This window comes from Poecilia mexicana, unplaced genomic scaffold, assembly GCF_051168715.1.
Source record: "Poecilia mexicana isolate PSO_F unplaced genomic scaffold, ASM5116871v1 scaffold_14, whole genome shotgun sequence".
Lineage (NCBI taxonomy): Eukaryota > Metazoa > Chordata > Actinopteri > Cyprinodontiformes > Poeciliidae > Poecilia > Poecilia mexicana.
This window is the reverse complement of record NW_028263383.1, coordinates 6,858,040-6,876,941: the sequence shown is the minus strand read 5'-3', so window position 1 is coordinate 6,876,941 and position 18,902 is coordinate 6,858,040.

Genomic DNA, 18,902 nt, shown 5'->3' with positions numbered 1-18,902 from the left:
GGCTCTTTAGCAGGAAGTGAATTATTTGAAGTTAACATTTTAAATCAAAGAAGAAAGCGCTGAACAATGCAGAAATATGTTCAAACTCATATCCGTTGTCATGGAAACCACATGACAACGAATATGGTTGTCATATCTGTTGCCGCTTTTAAGTTGAAATCCATGGTTGGGCGCTGGAGATGCCGCGCTGTGTCCTTAATAGCAGATTTCTTGTGGAAAACCGAGAGCAGTGGAGATACAAGCGGTACAAGCTGGTGCGGCTTATATATGTAAGTTTCCAGTTTAAAAAAAAAAAAAAAATTGTGGGTGCGGCTTCTAGTGAGGTGCGCTCTATAGTCCGGAAAATATTGCGTAGAGCATAAAAGAACATGTCTTTTTATTTTTTATTTCTCTTATGTAATATATATCTTTTAACAAAACAGAGTTTTGTGTTTTTTAATCAGCAGTCAGATATTTCTGACATCATATGCAGAATTAACACTGTGTGTAATAAATCTATCAGTTTCACTTTTGAATTTAGAAAATATTTAAACTAGAATTAGCTACCTTATACCATGAGTGCTTGAAGGTGTTTTTTATAGTCTCACTACATTTTTTTTCTTTCTTTGTAAAAAGAAAATGGACAAATCCAGGCCATGTCTTTGCTTCTTGCTCACACTTACAGTAAGTGTTATGGATGGGAATGGATGTCAGCCGTATTCACTCTCATGTCATAAGGAGGAGACTGTACAGGGTCAGCTTCCATTCCTACTGACATATTCATCAAAAAATTACTTTACACATTCGAGTTGGAGCAAAGTTACATATGATGGACTGCTTATCAGCTTGTTCTCATACTTCAAACACCCAGTTAAAAGGTCGCTCTCTCGCTCTGCTTTCCAACACAAAGACCTGTTGATCTCGTAAATTCTTCCTAATGGTGTTTGATGCTGCTGAATGTCTCCAGACATGTTTACAGAGTCTATTGGCCAGATCCATTCCTTCTCCCTGTGTATACTGAAGAGGGACTGCATGTTGGCAGTGTTCACTTGTACTCAAGGTCCAATCCCAATGAAATGTCACAGAGGACACATTTTTGGATACAGACAGCCTTTGATTGTTTCTGTTTGTATGGAGATAACAGCACATTGTGTGAACAGACTGGACATAGAATGGATATATGGCATTATTATTCTAGATTTTTTTTTCTTTCCCTTTACACCTCATCTGCTATCTTAAAGCCATATTTAATGTGGAGAAAGTGCACACTGATCTCCATTAAAATTTTCACAGTTGTGGTTTCTGAATTTTCTGTGGTAGTGCTACATATTTTTAACCTAAAGCGTTGTCTCCTTAACAGGTCAATATTTGTTTTTCTTAAAGGGGTTTCCTATTTTGTGAGACTAAATGTCCTCCAGTGTAATACTCATGCCAACAGGTTGTTAATGGCTTTAGTTTCCTATAAACATTGCATTTGATCACCTATATTTCTGGGAACTAGTTTGTGCAAGCCAAAAGAAACTATACTCCACATGCATACAAGGAAATACAAACTGGAGAGATTTTATATATCTTATGCTGAGTATGAATTTTCAAATACAAATTTAATTGTCCATGCAGTTTGGATGTACATATTTGGATAGTTGTTATTGCAGTTGTATCAGAAAACTGAACATCGTTGAGTTTGGTTGGTTAAACTCAGGGAGGGTCTAGGTTTGAATCTTGAATGGAGCCTATATGTGGCATTTAGACTTTGTTCCTCTCTAGGCATTTCTTCCTTTTTACAACTGGAGTTCAAAAGTTCATTGTAGATGCTAGTATGTCATTCAGTGATCTACATGTTTATTACAAACTTGCGATCCACTTATATAAACTTTTAACTACTATAAACTTTACGGATTAATGGGGAATTATAAACAACATGACAGAGTGTTATGAAACAAGGCAAACACTTCAGTGGCAGCAGATGAAATATTATTGTCTACAGCAAGTCTCATCTTAAAATGATATTGATCTCCAGAATTTAATGAGGCTAATATGATGCTGAACACGATACAAAACAACTTAGCTTATATTTAAAGTGCTGGATGCATTTCAATAGTCAGGCTGCATCAGTCCTGTGGGTGTAGTTCCCCATACATGTCATTCACAGTGAACTGTTGAAAGTCTTTATTCTGCCACCTCAGTTTCATGGTTTGAAGAAACACTTCATCTGTGATCAAATTATTTCAATTCAACAAAATTTTATTAAAGGAAAATTAAATGATGCAACCAAAACTATCCAAGTCATTATAGATGGCAAAGGCTGCAGGCAGAGACGACCTCTTCCTGCTGTCCTTATTGTCACCAATCCTTTTCTCTGAATACAAACAATATGAGTAAAGTCCTCTGTGGTTCTCCTCTCCTATTGACCAGCTGATCTGCCATTTAATTTTTAAATTTCACAAACTGTGGCCTGTTTTTCAGGTAGTCACCAGACAAATAGTAAATGAGGCTGCATTGTCCTAAATGCACCAGAGAAATCAAACAACATAATATTTATGTTGTCTGGTTTATGCAAATGACAGTGAGTTTGCTGAAGCGGGATGGTGAGCCTTTTCCTCAGATGAATCTATTAAAGCCAGTTCAGTTCATTGGCTTTGTTCAGAGGATCATCATGGCTAAAGCCTGTGATCATTTTTATTCCTGATCACACATTTGTTCTATTGGTATTTTTTTTTTAAGCTTGCTCTTCAGTTTTTCCAGTGCACCTCCTTGGTACCTCTAAGCTTGACTTTTGGTTGCTTTTGTGTATTTCTAAATAATTCCAAGTTCCCTTCCTAATGGCTATTTTTCGTTGAGCAGTTCCCTTCAGCTCACTGACGATCCAGAGCTTCTTATTGGGAAAGCAAGCTGCTGTTCTGGTGGGAGTGGTGCTATCCACGCTGAATTTTGTGAAGTCAGTCAGACATAGTCATGGCAATAATGTCTTCAACATGGGGGTGGCAGAGTGCATCCCAGCCTATAGCTTCAAAACAATCCCACAGAGCTTTTTTTTCTTGCTGTGACCATCTTCTCAGTTCTTTTTATTATAAGTTTCCTGTCAACAGGGGGCTTTATGCACCGAGCAGAGAAATAAATGATTATGATCTTATTTGACCAGAGGAGGTCTTGCAGTCAAGGTGTATGGATCTATGACATTTGGATGAAACATATATGACTGTTTTTTTTTTTTTTCAATTAAGTGAAATGAACAAACTAACATATTGGAAGTGTAAAAAAAAAAAGCAAGGCATCATTAGAACCTCTACATATTGCCATAAATGATGTTATGCCTGCAGCTTAGCAACAACTGAGCTGATGATGTCGCATGCAGAGTTGGCAACAGCTGATGGTGAAATGTAAGCTTTTCATGACATTACACTAATAAACTCAGTATGTAACACGGACAAAAACCTAAAGCTAACCGTTCCACATATGGGCTGTAGAAATGTTGTTTCGGTGCATCATGTCCTAGATTAAACCATCTGTTCTGAGCTTTCACTATTCATCTTGGTGTGAATATAAAGCCTGGTAGAGAGACACCGAGTCAAGAAAATGATTCTGCAGCTACGTGTTAGTGAAACAACTGATACTGCATTCTCGAGACTGTTTGTGTCCTTTTGAGATGTTGATCATTTATGATATGGTTATGCATCACAACCAACACTCCAAAATGCAAAAAGCAACAGCAAAAATCCTGACCGCGATGCAACATCCAAAACAAGAAGGAAAACTCTTTTAAAAAAAATAAAAATATATTGTTTCAACCAAAAAAGGGAGGGAGAAGAGTTTTATAAATAATAAATCATAAAGAACATAACAGACCTGCTCCAACAAGCTGCCACCTTGTGCAGTGCAATTGCAGATGACTAATGATGAGATCTATCACCCAGAAATACAAAATATCAAAAATTGTCTTGTTTTTAGTGTAATTTATTAAGAAGATTTTCTGTATATTTGAAAAACAACTTAGTAAACGGTTGTTTTATTAGTTACTTCAATCAAACAAACTCAGAAATATAAGTGGCAAATGATTGACATGTGACATGAAGATGAACATGAACATGTTTGCAGTGTTTGCAACGCAAGTAATGAGCTCATGGTTTATCGAAGGCATTTGTTAAAATGGCTAATTAATGAGGTGGTGTTGTGTAACCACTCTGTGCACAGAGTATGATTTTATTTGTTACCTTCAACTGTTATAGGAATGCTGCATATATCAAACATGACTTAAAAGATATTTGACTTTGTAACTTGACGCTTGAAATTTGGTCTTTTTTAAGAAGCTCCTACTCTTTTTGGCATCCCGCCTTCAGCAGGATAATGCTTTTCATTATTCTGTTTCCAACTATTCTTAGGAGCATTGGACTGAGAAGTAGTTCATAAGATGAGCTGAGCAGATGCACAGTTCTGCCAGGTGATTTCTAATTGATCCTGGTCTTATCTGGTTGGGGAGGGGAGTGATATGTGAGGAGAAAGCTCAACTGGAGATTGCAGCTCTGGCCGATCTTTGTGGAAACATGCAGTGGTTTGTGGGAGCAAGCCTTTGGATACCCCTGAAGGATTCCTCACACATGCATGAGGGAATCAAGCAAAACTCCAAGTATATTTTGAAGTATATTTTGATGAAGGAACAACATTCGTAAAAAAGTACATTTTACATAATACCAACCCTTTAATGATGTCAGAAATGACAGCTGATTCATTTTTCTTTGTGTTGAAGGGACTTTTCTTTCTTCCGCATGTAGAAGCTTTGGCTGAAAATGGACCAAGTTTAGATAAGACCTCTAACATTGCAGAACATCTGTGGCTGACAGGTCAGAAAACAGAAAATACTAAGGTCTCTAAAAATAGCTCTGAAGCCAATTTCCCCACCATAAAAGGACAATTGAAAGGGGACTGATTGGTGCAGACATTTACAACATCTAACATGTTGTGTGGATACTGACAGAAAAAAAAGCACGACAGGATTCTGCTTTGCCTCACTTATACTGATTTATTCACATTCTCAAAGATGCCGCATGGCAGCACAGACATTTTGTTCTAATGAAGGTAATGTTTCTTGCCCCGGTTGATTAAATTCCTCCTTGAGGGGAAAACACAGTACGGCTTCAGTCGCAGAAGGATTTAGACACTGTAGATTTGGGTTTTTCTATTTATTTATGAGTTGTCTGTTTAATTGTCAGACTTGCTTTTTGTTTTGCTGTTAATATGACAGAGGGGTTCAGCTTGTATATGCTGGTCCCCCATATGTTTGGTAGTGGTAAGACTGCATTGCTGCAGACTAATTTGCTGCTGCTGTGTCACAGTATGAGTGTTTTAAGTTTTTAAGAAAAATAAATATCTTTAAGCTTTTTCATTATATACAACAGACTTGACGTTTACTTGAGATTCAACAGATGGTGCCATTCACATTAAGACGTGACGAGGCACCAGAGAATGTGGCACCGGTGGGTTTCTGCAGCTACAAAGCAAACAAGCACCCTGTCCTCTGTGAAACCTAACATGCCCGCGATGCTAAACCAGCATCCAGCTGGCAGTGACGTCTTCTTTTGCAGCATTTCCCCAGTCCGTCTGTGTCTCTCTCTCTCTGTCCCCCCCCCCACCACCATTTTTTCCCCGACTTTCTCCTATCTCTCCCGCACACTCTCATACAGCCGCAGGTTAAACCCGCTTTTGTCAAAAGCTTGACAAAGGAATGATCTCTCCAACCAAGGTATACAGCCTTTTCTCTTTCATCTCAGTAGAAATGATTTGCCAAACTCATCTTGTCCCTAGCATCTAAGACGATTCGGCCACCTTTTCATGAAGTTACACCACACTATGTGTAGTTTTTAAAATTTTGTGTCAATGCCATGGTTATGTAACTCGCAGATTTTCAAAACCCCTCCGTTCTCCTGGGCACAACCGTGGGAGTCGTGCTATATTTTGTATCTGAGCATCTGGGGGTTCCCTGTAGTTGTTGTGCGCTCGCATCGCAGTTAAAATTCCCATTACTCTTCCGCTCTTGTAGAGACTACAGGGTAATTAAAATTGATCTGTTATCTCTTTTTGTGGCTCCCCACTGCACACACTGAGTAAAGATTATATAGAAAAGGAAGAAAATTGACTGAGGCGTGCACTGTAGGAGAGAAATATGCATTCGTGCAGCTTTACAATGGCAAGACGCCCTGCCAATGCTAATTATCAACTCTGAATTTAATTTCCAAGACGCATTATTTCACATAAAAGAACAGAAAAGTGGAGTAATAAAATAAAAAAGGCTTCAAAATTGTACATCTATTGTAAGAATTGAAAGAAGAAAGCTCTGAAGTTGTTTTTTTTTTTTGGTATTTTGTCACATTAAAAACACAATCTTCAAGGTACTTTATTTAGAATTTCCTGATTATTTTTTTTAGGTAAATGACAATAGGTGAAGGGATAAGTTCAGCATTGGTGTTTCTCAAACAGTAAGATGTATGGAATAAACAACTTCTTCCCCAAGAGTTTAACAAAAATGATGTAACACTACAATTAAGTACTATAATCAGCAATCTCAGTAACACTGGAGTAAACGGTAACACTTTATTTGAAGGGGGTTGAATAAGACTGACATGACACTGTCATAAACATGACATAACACCTGTCATGAACATGAATAAGCCTTCATGAATATTTATGACTATTGTCATAAAGCGTCATTCGGTAAATTATGACACTTTTAATACAAAGTTGACATTATTCAAAATGTCTTTGTTATGACAACTTGACATTAACCAATAAATCATTACTGACATAAATTTGTTATAAAAGTATTATTGATTGCACTTTAAAAATTAGGTAACTTTATGTTATTAAATGTAAAGTTTAAACAGTAATGATTTCTTGGTTAATGTCAAGTTGTCATAACAAAGACATTTTGAATAATGTCAACTTTGTATTAAAAATGTCATAATTTACCGAATGACGCTTTATGACAAGTCATAAAAATTCATGAAGACTTATTGATGTTCATGACAGATGTTATGTCATGTTTATGAAAGTGTCATGACAGTCTTATTCAACCCCCTTCAAATAAAGTCTTACAGAGTAAACTACTGTCAGAATCTGGGTCATGTGGAGGTGATTGTGCTTATGCTTTGTCCTTGTGTGACTTTTCCCTTGAACAGTGGTTATTGCTGCTGGTGGCAGTGGTGGATCCTATGCAGCCGATACACCTGACTGTAATTATCTAATCACCTTGGTACATAACCTAAAAATATATGTTTAAAGCTGATGGAAGGGCAAAGATTTCAGTCGTCCAGAGCTAGTTGACACTTGCCACAAAAGACTTAAGTTTTCAGAAACTACTCCAGCTTGTAAAAAAATATATATATCCATGTGATTTTTCTGGCTCGAGTGACCTTTATTTGACAGTGGTCAGACAGGAAAGCGATTTGGGAGATGGGGGGAAGACATGTGCCAAAACTGAATGAGCCGGGACTCAAACCTGTGACTTCTGCGTTGCGTTGCTGCAAATGACGGATCTGCTGTGAAACACGTATCCTGATCCTGCAGTGCAAGTTTAAACACTAAGTATTAATGTAGTAGTAGAAACTACCACATCACCCAGTACTACAAATTCTGGTTGCCATGGAGACTGGAAGCAGGTCAATGAAGAAACAAGTAAATGTTAAACTGAATTTATATAGCGATTTTCTAGTCATGCTGACCACTCAAAGTGCTTTACACTGAGACAGATCCATCCAAACAGACTCACTAAACACACATATACAGACACATATACAAGTTGGGGTCAAATGCTTTGTCCAGAGTCATATCGACATGTGACGAGAGTTTGCTGGAACTGTGTCCAACACTTTGAGTGCAAGACGGCTACTCTCACCACCGAGCCACAGTCTTAGTGTGACAAAGAAGGCTTTGGCAGGTCTTCCTGATGTCAAAAGCTTTTACAGGTTCTGCTAGGTTCTGCTGTTTGATCTTCAAAAGCCTCTGTCTGTGTAGCATTAAAACGCTGTACTTTCTTTAAAATTAGCAGCGCCAAGGCTATATAAACAGCTCTAGTTAACAAATCAAAGATAGCAGCCGCTGAAATGGTTCACTCAGCACAGCTATCATCTTCCAGACCTTGAGAAGGATAAGCAGATTGTCTTAGGGTACACACGTCCTGACTGAGTACATCCTGCACTAAAGGATGTTTACGCAGTCCTGACGCAAACGAATCCACCTTTACCTCCACTTCAGTGATTTATCAGGGCCACAGCTAAAAATTGCAGCTTTCTTTTTTGTTTTTTCTTTGGCTTGGGCTCTCCTTTCCAAATTAATGCTTTTTATTTCTAGGTGAATATTAAGGATAGTGAAGCAATACTGAGGCAGTCTGATTGTTGATGTCACAACTTGAAAATGTTTCATTAGAGACTACTGCAAAGTACAAAAGAAAGAATCACATTTGGCTGCCTCTTTGCTTGTTTTTAATGTCACCATAATCAGGCTTCAGATAAAAGGAGTGTGTATGAAAAAAAAAAAAACTATTATATACTCATTTTGTCTAGAATGTTCCCAAGGTTTTTACCAGTTGGCAGTACATTAACGTAAGCATGATGAATAATAAAAGAACAGCCTTTACCCTGAAGAAATGTTTTGGCATACCTTAACACCCTAACGCGCAACAGAGGGCATACTATTAGAACGACAAGATAGTGCCATTAAGAAAGGGCTTTTTTGAAGTGTCTTCCAACAGCTTGAGTGGTCATTCATTTTGCCAGGGCTCTTGCATATTAGAATCTTACGGAAAAGTAAGGTGGGGTGTAGTGACTGTTTAATTAGATTGAATTTAAATGCTTTTATCACATATGTCCCACATAATGATATACTTTTGCTCTTTTACTTACTCAAGCATAGTCAGACTGAATAGAGTAGTGCTGTCAAGCAATTAAAAACTTAATCACACTCTGACTCTGTGATTAATCAGTATGCCTAATTTTGTAAGGTTGCACACAGTTGTACAAGCCCCTCCTGGGGCAATCAAATTAAAGTGCCAGATGTCGACATTCTGAAATAATGTTTTTGCAAAGTTAGCACTTTATGCATTTTCTTATAAACTACTTCAGAGGCTGTAAACTAGAAATTCGACATTGAGTTTGGCTAAAAATTGATGTCTTATCTCTAAAACTGAATTAAATTGAACTTATAGTCCTAAAACTTTATATACCCATTATTTATATCAAAAGCAAATAATTATTAATCCCTTCTTTGTTGAAGAGAGCATAATTTTTCCACATTATTTAGAATGAGCTGGAATACATTTGTAGCATTTGCAAAGACACTATAGCAAGAATAATAAAATACTGCTTTGTGCATTCATGCAAAGTCTATAACTGATTATCCATGCATGGTCACTGGAAAATCTACTTTGTGGTGCATTGAAAATAAGGGTTAAATTTAATTAACAATGTCAAGAGCTTCTATTGTCTACAATTTTCAATTGTGCCTAGTAAGTCTGCTTTTTGCTGCGGTGGTTGTTACTCTCTTTTCATGTCGGCTCCATTTTCAGCTCTGTTTTACTTCAGCCTGAAGCTTTGAGGTATGTTGAGGTCCTCCAGCTGTATCCAATGCAGACAAAGAAAAAAAAAAGAGCAATGATGTCGGTCAAAGAGACGGCTTTAGAGACTGCCCCAAGGGCTCCGTAATCAGAGCTTAGGTAGAACAATTTTAGCAGAGTGGGGTTTTCCCTCACTCCTTAGGAAGAGTTGATGCAGAGAAGAGTAGCAGTCTGATCCCCTGAGGAGCCCAACACCACGAAAGAGAAAGCCAGTATAATAATTGGAGCACAGATTTTTCCATCAGGCATGACTGCTTCCCAAAGAAACCCTTACAATTAATTAGGTGGACATTATATCCAAAGAACTGACTGTATTTCTATGTCTTCTCTCCAGTTCAGCTAAAATTTGCATCACACTATGATATCTATTAAAGGACCAGTTCTAATAAGAAGAAAATTCCAGACCAGAGCAGATATTCGCCTCTTGGTGAGCTCGTCACTGGACCCACTTCAGTCGTGCCGTGCTGGGGAGTCTGAAGGTGCTGAGCAGCTCCTTCAATTGCTGGATGCAGCTTCACAATGCAGTAAGGAGAGATTTTGAAGGTTTTTCCTTCCAACTGCTGTCAGGCTTTGCAACAAAGTCCTTCCAAATGACCACTCACTATCATACATTAACAAATGCAATACACACAGTAGTTTTCTGTTGATGTGCAATGCTTTGCTGACTGAAATGACATATGTATGTGTGTCTGTGTAAGTATTTATGTACAGTATTTAAAGGTAAACATGAGTGAATATTTATTTATGTGCATGTATGTATGCACGCACACACACACACACTGTCAAGTGTCCTATAATTTCATGGCTTTCTACACTTGAAAAGGAGGACTTGAAGACTTCAGGAATTCACTCAATCTTTTTTATTTTCACCAATGAGAGAACCAATGAACAGAACAGGTGAAAAACCTACAAAACACATACAAAATATTTTAACATACATTTTAGACATTTGGTTCAAAGTTAATTTATCTTAATGACTAATTTCATTTTTAACCTTAAACATACATTTCTTTTACAATTTTAACCATAAATTCACAGTATTAAATTATTAAATTTCATGTCTGGTTGAATTTGAATCAACAAATCCACACATTTTAGAATTAGTTTTTTTTTTCTTTTTCTTAGGACATAAGGTTTTTTACATTAGATATCTTAACATACATTTAGTGGAACCAAACTATAAAACTAGCAGTGCAAACTGTTACTTCAATAAATTCTTCATTTCATTTCTCAAATGTGAAACTACAGTCAAATTACATTCAATTGAGCCCAGTTAGTGGCTTACCGGTAGTCCTTATAAGTCCTTTTCCATGAAATGCTGCTTTGGAGGCAGTGTTTGCCTTCCTCAGCTCTGTTGCAAAACCAGTAAAGTGGTTGGTGGATTCCTTATATACCTGAGTTGAGGGTGCTGCTGATTGGGCCAGATTTCTTTCACCTGCTGAGAAGTGCTGCAGAGTGGCATACTAATGTGTGTATGTGTGTGCACACACACATGTCTATTCATGCACCCACATCTGAACTAATGAGCAGATCTGCGCAACACACACACGCACACATATATTTTATATATATACTGTTGTATATACATTTGCATTTTAGTAGTGATATTCCTGGTTAGCTTGTATTGTGGTTTTTTTTTTACACTCTGCTGTTCTTATTTTATTGTGACTACTTAAATTTCCCACTCATGGGGCTAAGTGAGGATTTTCTTAAAAGTAATCATGGAAGAATTTAGACCTACTGAAAGTGAATGGTATGAACTCATTACGATTGTGTTCCCACCACTGTTAGTCAAATCTGCTGTAAACTGAGCTCACTCTCTGAAGCACCATAATATTCTCAAGCAATACTTAAACAAATTCACTTGGCAATGTTGGTTAGATACAACATCACTTTTACAATATGTGGTTATAGTTGCAACTTTCTTCATTTATGTTGTATTAGTAATATGTCTATATCTTCTAGTTTATCAAACTGAGGTAGTTAATTATATTAAGTTGATTTTTAATTTTCATCACAGTTCTATCTCTCATAGCATTGGCAGTTTTAAAGGCTTGAAGGCCTGAGGCTAGTGAAGTAGCAGACAGACTAGGTGCACTTTACATATTCAGGTGTCTAAGGAACAGGCATATTTGGTGTTGAAGGCTCTTTGAAGGGAGCCAGAAGTTTCACATTTGTTCCCTTCAAAGAGCCACTCAAGTCACTGAGTGGTTATTCATCCACATCCATTATGGGCCCCATAATGGCCGTGTAGGCTATTTCTATACACTCCTGAATACAGAGCTGTGAAATGACCTCAAGATGAGCCGCACTCATTTGAAGTTATTCATGCAGAAATCGGCCCTATTCGCTTCAAAGTTCTTAAGAAAGTGACTGTTACTTAAACAGATTAATTCACAACACTGCCTATGCATGAAATGTTGAACAGGATATGTTTCAGTTTAAATATAGATGAAAGGCAATAACGTTACAGCAGGAAAACTTCTGAAATGATTTCAGTTCACCTGAATACATGCCTGATTTGTCACATTGAAGCCCACCAAACCCAAGTAAACCCAAAAACACTATACAGGCAAAGAAAAAAAAAAAGGTTGTGTGAGTTAGTGGCTGTCTTCAAATCACCAATAAATTCAGTTCACAAGCTTGTATAGTGGGAGTTATTCTGTAATATTTATCATCATTTTAAAATTCATAGCTGTTTTATTATTAATAGAATGTTCTAATTTCCTTTTTTAAAACTGTCAGCTATTCTGTTTCTGCTGTTGCATATTTTCAGCCTTCACTGGAAGAAAACAGAATTTCACACCAAATTTGTTTCTCCAGTTTCTCCAATCTCTGCTTATGTACTGATCTTTTGTGGGGGCTCCTTTTATACCAGTGCATCTGTAGCAGCAGCAGTCACTCAAACCAGTATTGCAGGCTGTAGGACCACAGGGGCAAAGAAATCATCCAAACCATTACATAAGCATCAATGAAATTCTATGCTTCTTTGACCATCATTTCCCTATTGAACTTCAAGCTCTGGAACAGGCATTTAAATGCAGCACTCTACATTTTACAGCATTGTAGGATTGGTATACTGTACATTTCATTGCAAAGAGTCAGTAAGTCTTCCCAATTATTGATGAGAGGTCCCCAAGGGCCAGTATCCTGCATGATGTAGTTCTCTCCCTGGTTCACCACACCTGAATCAAATGATGTCTCATTAGCAGGCCTCTGCAGAACTTTGACATGGTGAAGAGATAGTTGCACCATCTGAATCAGCTATGTGGGACCAGAGACTCAACTACAACTGGCACGACACCAGCCCTGTCCAGAGGACTGGAGCTGAACACCCATGATCTGTAAGAAAAAAAATATCTTGGGTCCTAATGTTCAGGGATTTTTTTTTTTTATATGACAGTTTTTGATTTAAATTTTATTAGTTCTCTATCTCTATCTATAGACAATTCATTTTACTGAGAGAACAGTACATTTTGCAGGAGGACACTTTGAACACTGACTTATACAGAGACACATATTAGCCTCAGCTGGAATCAAAACCCTTTAGACCTAATTTATTGGGATTTCTTATGCGGTCTCTGTCATCTTCACAAAAAAGAACCAGTGAACTGCCACACTCAAAGAAATTACTGAAGGAGAGTTCATTAAGCTGATTGTTTAAGAAGTGTGTTTTTTTTTTTTTTTTTTTTTTTTTTTTTTGCCAAGCACTCTTGAATCATGTTAGTAAAATTTTATTTCTTAATAGATTAGAGAAACTAAATGGTTTGAACTATATGATTTATTTTCTGTTATTAGTTAATATGCTGTGCACTGATTAAAATCTGAAACCATAATTCATTGTTGTTAAAAGATATATCATGAAGTCTGTTCACCAATGTCTAACCCAAATATTACAGTGTTTTTTTTTTTTTTTTGGTAGGTTGATCTTGGCTGTCATGTGGTAAAATGTTAAAAAGTTCAAGGGCACATAGACATTTGCAATACATGGGATATATATATGTAACTCTTTTCCACACATTTATCTGAATGCACCTTGTATAAGAAACGGCAAAAGTTGACATTGTGGAGTTTGCAGTCACATGTTCTTAAAAGCAAAATATAAAAATGAAGGGAGAACAAACTATTGCAACTCTGTTGCTAAGACTACCGTTGTCCCTTCAGATGCAGCTTAGCGTGTCTCTGTGCGCTTCTGTGGCTGCAAGGCAGAGCCCATATGTATGCCTGAAGAATCAGTATGTCTGATTTTCTGACAGATCTTCTCACTTCAGAGAATTAATGTGTGGGGATTTGTGTCCTAAGGGAGCTAATGGAGAACCAGGTGTTGCCTAGTATCTCAGCTCTACTGTCCAGCCATGAGGGATTTTGAAAGACCAACTGTTTTGAGAAAAGACCTACAGAATCATGGCCTGGAGCTATTCAGGCACCCAAACAAAGACAACAAAGCACAAAGTGATTGACATAGGGGACAACAACTTGTTCTCACTCGATTTATATTTGTTGTTCCCCACATTTTTATATAAGAAGTGATATCTGATAGACACCAGAAAGCTTTGTCCCACTTATCATCTTCCTCTGTTGATTTTAGGGATTGTCCTCATTCCACTCATTTTTCCATCTTTAGACTACATTCTATTTTAAGCATCCCCAATTTTCTCCTCAGTTGACAGTCTTACCCTAATCTTACACTCTGAAAACTCATTAATGCATCAATTCAATCCACAAAACACACTATTTCAGGGAGTCATGTTGCAATGCTGCCAATCACAAAGTGAGCCTTTTAAAGTTATAAAATGACTGATGTACTGTAAGCTGCAGTGGCTACTTAATAGTAATCAATGAGCAATCTCTGTTGGTTTTATGATATTCTTCTGATGTTTGTTGAAGGGTGTGCAGTTGCTTTAAGTGTGCTGTAACTGCTGGGGCCAAATCTTAACTACAAGCAGTTTAATAATAGTTTCTCACGGAGCGATTTAAATCAGTGTTGGAGTGACAGTACCGTAAATAGAACAATTTCCCAGGAGCAAACGTGGGAGGATATTGTACTCAGTCTCCTTTGCTGTCATTTGAAGCTTTCTCCTTATCTGAATAAGATCACTTCAGCACACTCAGCCTCTGGAAACTGAATCCTTATAACCATATTCTTCCAAACCTTTTGAATGACTCTCAATTCTTTTTTTTTAAACGCTCTGTAATTCTATTTGCACCTCAAAAATTGTATGTGCTCTTACTCAAAAGGGATCCTCCACACATGACTTCCTGGTTTCCCCTCCTTACTCCTTCTTTTACACAGACAATACCACAAATCATTTTAATCAAAAGTTCACTTATTCTTTTAAAATATGAAATCTCCTTTAATCTAATTTTTGATATAATCTATTTTATTGGGCATTTTTCAGGCATCCAAAAGTGATTTCAAGACTTCCTCTTTTTTTATGCTGACCTGACTTGACTGAAACAGATTTACACGAGAACAGAGATTAAACACTGTGGCAGGAGGAGCAATTTTACATTGCTCAGTCTTATCAAGTGTCACACAGATGATGCATGTCTGCATCAAGGACACACTCTGCAGTCTAAAAGGTTATTGGCATTCACAAGGCGTCACATGGGGTTGACTCAATGCATCCTCTCGCTTTAGTCTTAAGTCACAGAAAATTGTACCAATTTAATTAAGCCATGACACATGACCTATTGAATGAGATAATAGTGCAATATTCATGAATGGATGTGAAATGCACAAATCCCTAATGGTTTCAGCAACTTCACATCAAAGCATATTGAACAATCATGAGTGAAACACTGAAGCCATAAGAAATTAATATTTCATGGGGTTTTACTGCAGAATTTAAGCCTGCGTAACAAGGTGAAAACTAATTTCACTTTGCACTTGTATTGAAACACACGGATATTAAAATTACTCCCTGCTGTAGGTTGTCAAGGATATAATTTTGTTAATTTTTAATACACATACATTTCTGAGCTGATCATGATATTTATGAACTGCCAAGAAAACAATTGTATTAATGACATGAGTTGGGTATGTTTACGTGTTCACACAACCATTACTTTAAAAGCACTTATTCTGAGCGACATTCTGATAAATCATCTGATTCCTGTCCTCCAAAGTATTGATTCCCTTATGTGCAAGATTAATAAAAACTGACATAAGTGTTGTTCTGTCTCATTTTTTTGGAAGTGATCTTTAAAGATCACTCCATGTCTTTTATTGACTTTGTCACCATGTTTACCTTGTTGTTTGTGATAACTTGAAGGCAGAACTCTACCCCCATCACATATATGAATAAAATATGATTAATGTTTTGGATTTGCAAAGTGTTGATGCAACTGAGATTTTTTTAAAAAAATTTTTTAACTGAGAATCCTCCATTTGCTGCTTGTGTTTGGAAACGACACAGTCATTTAAATACATGGGATTTGATAATCTGACCTTTCACAACTCAGTATGACAGTAACAGCTAACAATCCTAAGACTAAGTAAACATTGCTAATTTTCTCATCAATATTATAAGAAATTTTAGGAAAATTATCATGAAAACTATGAATGTTGTAAGATTATATTTAACCTGTAGTTTCAAGTTTTCTTTAGCAGAATTCTTGAAATGCACTAAGGTCCTTTGTATATTTTGGTTCCTGGGACACGGAGAGATCCTTCTCTCTTCCTGCAGGAGAGAGGTTGGGGAGGAAGAGTAGACGTGTTGTCTCAGTCCTTTGTTATAAGCTTCCCCTGGCCAGAGTTTCCTTCTCGCAATGCCTCCTCTTTCTGTTGAAGCTTAAAGCGAGTTAATGCAGTGCATTATAGGATTAGTGGTTCTTACACAGCCTCCCTGAAGTCACCCCTCCATGGTCAGATGCTCAACAGGCTTTAACTATAATTTGTCATGCATAGTTGTAATTATGAAACTGTGATTGCATTTCACATTTAAAAACATTGTCATTGTGAGGTTACCCCAAGACCAAGATATGACTCACCAATCATTGGGGCCAAAATAGTGACAGTCAAAATTTCTCCTGTGGCCAAATTAAATAATTTTTAAAATACTAAAATCACATGATTGCATTGTGAATTCTTTCTACTTGCTTAGCAATTAACTAAGCATGCAATATTTGATTTGAACAAATAAAGTAGTCAGATTTTTGGCTTACAGGGATGCAAACTGAAAGGCATCCAATTTACAGATGGTTTTGTGTCATGCTTTTTTGAATGTGATTGCTGTACATTTAATAGTAACTAAAAGCAAATTTGGATGCACCAAAGTTTTACTTTTGATTAAATGTCATTTGACATGATGTAGTACTATTTTGTCTAAAATTGAAAAAGAAAAATGGTTACTAAATTATGGCTACTAAAAGATTAATGTTTTGTGTTGTAGTTAATCATTTTTTATTTTAATAAACCAATTAAGATTTAATTAGTCTGTAATAATTGTACCCTAATTACACATAAAATGTTCTCGTCTGCATCAAATTTGTAACATTCTTGAAATACAAGTGGGGACACACAAACAAATGTGCCTCCTGGGGGCCATTTACGGCCCCCAGGAGGCACATTGGACCTCCCTGCGTTGTACTGCTCTGTTTTGGGGTAGTTTGATCTGTCCATCTTACTGACAAAAACGCCAGTGTGTCTTTTTGTCATCACAAGGTCCTTGCAGTGATTTCCATTCATTTTTTTTATTCATTTCTCTACCCCAAACCTAAACTTAACCCCATAGGGTATGTTTAGAGTAAGGCATGTAAGCCTAAACCTCCAAGATATAGGATTATATGCCTAAATCTAACCTAAACTCATTTCACACCTTACATATGCAGGGGTTGCAGCATATGTTACATACTGAGTCTGAACAAAAACACTTCTTATGATGGGGCTGGGGTTTGGGTTTCAGAACGAGCAGCGGGTCCTCACAATGTTGTGTTTATTGGGAAAAGGAGCCTTACAATGTATCAAACACAAGGCAACACACACAGAGTTAAGCTTGTTCTTTGCCTTAGGTGTCTCATGATAATCATCCTTATCGACCTTCCCTGAGGTATCGCAGGCAGAAAAAAAGCCAATCACAATGCAAATCTGGGTAAGTTGAGCTGATTGATTGGAAGACCTTGTCGCATGTTTTATCTTTCCCCATGTCCCCGAGGTAAAAAAATAGACATCCAATAATTAGCTTAAAGTAAACTGATCATCTCATCGTACTTATTCAGAAAAAAATAAATAAATAAATAAAATGGGAGCAAAGAAAACCATGCTTACATGTAAACAGACTAAATTATGAAGGAAAATGTGAAAAGTGTTTTTCTTTAAAAATGCATTTGCAGAACAAGGGTTTTGACAGCTGTCTTATTATCTAAAAGCTTAACTGTAATCAGCGTTTAAAAAAATATTACTGGATATCATTGCAACCACTCTGGTAGAGTCATTCTGTTGAAGTCTCAAACATATTTTAGAGAACATAAATGTAAATCACCATACAGGTAAAGAAGAAAGTTAAGAACTTTAGGTTTTGAAACAATGTTGAAAGTTTTGAACATCTGCTGGAGCACTGTTCAGGCTGTCATTTGAAAATTGAAAAGGTACAGTACAACTATACAACTGTATGAACACATTTTTTAATAAGTATCTAATTCCTTTATGTTAAAATCAGGGGATGTTGCTGACTGAGATTAAGTCTCCCTTTGCTGATGTTTTAATTTAAAACCTGCATTATCCGTAGAAAGCATCCACTTTGTTGTTTTCATCTCTATGGGTCGTCTGTGATGAATGCATATAGATTCATGTATGCAAACAAAACCATAGCAAAAACTTCAAAATGTATAATCTAGTGCATTGGGAGGAGAAAACCTTCCAAAGCTTCTCAGAGGGGCTTAATCACTAGGGAAATGACTGGTTTCTGAGATAGAAATATTCCCTCTGTAATTTTGTTATCTGTCATGTGTGGTAATTTGTGTGTTTTTGTATCAAAAGGACCATGCTTGTGGGTTGTAAATGTGTCTTGTTAAACACAGTATGAAAACAAAAGAAGCCCGTTGTTCGTCCTTATCAACGAAAACCCCAAAATCTTTCGCTTTGTCATGTGCTTTTTTATCCGTTTAATTATAGTGTACATCTCTGTCTGATGTTGTTCTTCTGTGGAAATCGAGGAGCTTCTAATCTGGATAGATTTCTGAAGTAGCAAGCAAAGAGCTCAAAATAAACATTAAAGTTTGGTTATTGTTTTTTTTTTCTCCTTTGTATTTATAAAGCTGTGCTGTCTAAGTTTTAAAGCTTGCTGCTTTTTAATCAACTTATATCACTATTTTCAACCTG